Below are 4,028 nucleotides of genomic sequence, written 5' to 3'. Positions count from 1 at the left end.
GGGTTCGGCCGGAGGGTCCACGCGGGAGCCGAAAGCAGGGGGCTGCGTTCACCTTCGTCGAGCTGCAGCGGGTTACAAACAACACTTCACCATGCTGGCCGCCCGCCTCACCGCGCTGGAACGAGAGACAGCAGTGTTTACACCTGACAAAGTCACCCATTCTATCTGCATATCCGTTCGACAAGACCGGTTCCTTATTTCTAAGACTCCTGACTGCAATAAAGCCTTAGGAAACTCCAGTCACATACAGCCCAACTCAAGCCAACGGCGTTTATGCAAATAGGCCTCATACATCGGCCATTCGTACGAGCGGCACTTCCAAGGCAGCGCAGGTAACTGAGCCGCAATTACAGACAATAAAGCACAAACATTCCTCGGTTTTATTCCAAAAACCCGAAAAATAAAGCAGGAGTTTCGGTTAAAGTCGACAATATTCCAGATCAAGTAAGTAACTTATACAGTTTCCAAACACACATATCGAAGCGAGGGTCACGGACGTCCCGCACGCGCGCTTAACGTAGCAATACCGCAGCCCAAAAATTGTCAATTTTATACATTTACGTTATTTCACGAACATTTCGGAACTGGTCGAGCGCGGAAGAACCTTTGAAAGGAATAACGGAAAAAAAATGCGGACGGGAAAGTGTAAGTAAGAGGTAACCATTCCAAGGCACCGGGAAACCCTAGACGGAGGAGTTATCGCACTCACTGATGAGGCCCGTCTCCCCGAGGGACCGGTGCCCCTGCGCCCCCCAGGGTCATTAAAGCATCCCGGGGAGTCCAAGATGGCCGCTGGGCGGTGAATTTTAATGCAAGCAAGCGAAAGACCTGCGAGCGGCGCTGTCGGTGCCCCTGGGGCCTCCATTTCCTCCCACCAGCCTGTCGGGGTCTTGTTTCCGTACATAAAAGGCCATTAGACACATCCCCCCCACTATCGTTACCTTTCCCCTCGTTCCTTTCAAATTGCCAAACCTGATACCTCCTAGGAGCTCGAGGACTTTGCAAACAATGCCAAGGGTAAAACCAAGTTAACGCCAGGGTAAAACCAAGCAGCAAGCGAGAGAAACACCTGTACGTGCGCTACCTGCACACAAGGACATTTTCTACGTGGCCTCATCAGGCCTAAAATGAATAGAACGTATATTGGAGATTTAACTGCACGTGAAATATTTTGGACTTTTTACACACACAGCTTTGTATTTCCCGAGAGCATAAAATTAATATTTTTCATAAATGCCTCATTTGCATAAACAAGCAACGTCATTAATCACCAGTATGGCTCTTCAACATTAAAGTGTGAAACTTTTCAATCGGGCATGCAGCAAATCATACCTTGTAACACTCTGTGTTTTTGTCGCACATTTTCATGAAGTAGTACCCTAAACATAACACATTATACACATCGGCTGCACAGCCAAAACAGCACAGAAATGCCCACCATGGATCATACCGAACAATAAATCATTACACATAAACTGATAATAATAACAAACGCATAGTTAAGTTAAATATGCAGGCAGCCTTTGTTTACATCGTTGTTTACGCCATGCCGAAATAATCCTAAAGCAAAGTAGTATTGATTTTTTTTTTTCCCCTTTTTTAAAAAATTGTAAACAAAGTTGAGGGGAACACAGATGTGCTGGAAGGAGTGAGAACGCAGCGCCGCGCGGCTGTTAATTACCCCCCTGAGCGGTGGTCGGATCAAAGGTCAAACGGGAGGCGCCCGAGGCGAAGAAGGGGGACAGCGAGGGGCAATTAAAGGGACGCGCGCAGGGTCCGGTGCGAGGCCGTCGGAGGGCATGCGGATGCGAGGGAGGTTGTGGATGGGTGGGGGGGGTCCGAAGCGGGGGGGGGGGGGGGGGTGGAGGAGAGGGGAAATAATAGGAGCGCGTGCACCTACCTAGCAGATTCCCGACGGGGGGGAAAAAGGAGACGCTCCGGTGGCGATCAGTGCGGCGACGCGGGGCTGCGCATCACGGCACGGCGACAGTGGCGCGGGGGGGGAGGAGGGGGGTGAGGGGGGGTAGGGGGAAAGAAGGAACGCGCGGCGCGAGCGTTCACAACAAAAGGCTCATTTCTCCCCCGCACTTCTGCACAAAAAAGGAGAGGAAAAAAGGAGAACAAGAGGGGAAAGGGACGATAATAACGGGAGATGCCCGTGGCTGGAGCTCCGAGTGGGATTAGGGACGGCTGCGCGCTCCCTCAGGGTCCGGCGGGGGGGTGGTGTCGTGCGAGTCCGCTCGGTCCGCGTCTCCGGGTCTCCGCTCTCTCTCTCCCTGAGTCTCCCGGTGTGTGTGAGTCTCCCGTCGCTGTGTGTGGCTGCGCGCTGCCGAGGTGAGCGAGCCGCGCGCGGACACCCACTGATCATTGGCTGGAAATTACTATAGAAACACGCGGAGCGCCGGGGGGCCGTGGGCGTGGGGGCGGATCGGGCCGCTCGCCGGGGAAATAGCTGCGGGAACGAGGAAGAAGCTGCGTCTGCGCCTCTTTAACCTCTTCTTTCCTTCTTTCCTCCCCCTTTGGTGCATGAAGCACAATAGCGAGCGAGTGGCTGGTTTAAAACTTGCGAAGTAATTATGATCTGAACTGTGATTAAAATACTCCGGCGAGTTTTTCTTCTTCTTCTTCTTCTTCTTCTTCTTATTATTATTATTGTTATTATTATTATATTCGGTGTACTGTATATTTTTAGCTTGTACATTCGATGTGTATAATCTTAAAAAAATCAATTGCAGGTTGGAATCCCTGCCTGGTCTTACACTCAGACCTTCCTAAATTAATAATAGCTTGGAATACACACATACATGAAGATCTCCGTGCGAAACCACAGGGATTCAAACTTATATTTATTTATTTATTTATTTATTTATTTACTTATTCTGCTGCAGATAACAGATCTTCGAATATTAAATCACTTCACTTGCTACGTCGTGTTAAGAAGGCTTAATATTTGAAAATACAATTCCATCAATAAACCTCCATCACTGTAGATCTATTTAGAATTAACATCTAAAAACCTTTTGCAAATGGGCCCTCTCTACTGAGCTGTTTAAGTGAATTTATATATATATATGTATATATATATATATATTCCAAATGGAATATAAGCTGTATATATTTAAAGCTATAATTAACAATATCGGCAATTCATTCGATTAATTTATTTATTGAATAAACTGTGATAATACTAAGATAAGTACTGTTTTTATAATTCAAGACACTTTCAATAGGTCAAAGGAAGACCTCCATGTGACAAGTTTGTCCCAAACTCCATTACTTTGTCAAGGCTAATGAAGGATGTTGTATCCTAAGAAATGGAACAGTAATTAAATGACACTTCTAAATATCAGGTAATTAACAAATCTGTTGTGTTAAAACATCCAGTATTTACAATAAATTCAGTAACAGTAAAATAGCAACAGCAACATTTTAATCTGCAACTGCAAAGCATGCTGGTATAGCTTCCATCATTTACCGTAGCAATATACCCAACAGAATGTACAGGAGACAACATGATCCGCCACCCTTCTCTCAACTGAAAACCTGTGTCTAACTGACCTGACCCAACTCCACTGACTCCTCCTCTTCTCTTCTGTTCAGCCTGGACTAGAGGTTATCTGAAGTCCATATGCTGAAGCTGCAGGACCAGTTGTCGTCAATGACCCCTCAGCCATGTCACTGTTAACCCTTTGGAAATGCCAGTCTGTGTTGATGAAGGACCACATCCAAAGAAGGATCTCTCACTGGACTTGGTAGATCACCTCTAAGATCTTCTCGACTACTTGACAAGGTCCTTCCTGATCTCTGTCCAGCGCCAAGAAACAGTACTTTTAGCGTGGGTTGTAACACCCAGAGCCTTTTTCTCTTGTGGAACTGTAGAACCAGCAGCGGGGGTCATTAATACAACTCCACTGCAGCTTTCTTGTTCTCCTCAGCAAACCTCTGCATATGGTCCAGGTTATCTTGTAGTTAGTACAGCTGTTCCGTGTCAGATGACCCTGGGGCATCTGGAACCAGAGAACTTCCAT

Source organism: Scleropages formosus, chromosome 3 (assembly GCF_900964775.1).
Source record: "Scleropages formosus chromosome 3, fSclFor1.1, whole genome shotgun sequence".
Lineage (NCBI taxonomy): Eukaryota > Metazoa > Chordata > Actinopteri > Osteoglossiformes > Osteoglossidae > Scleropages > Scleropages formosus.
Note: the sequence above shows the minus strand (reverse complement) of the source record.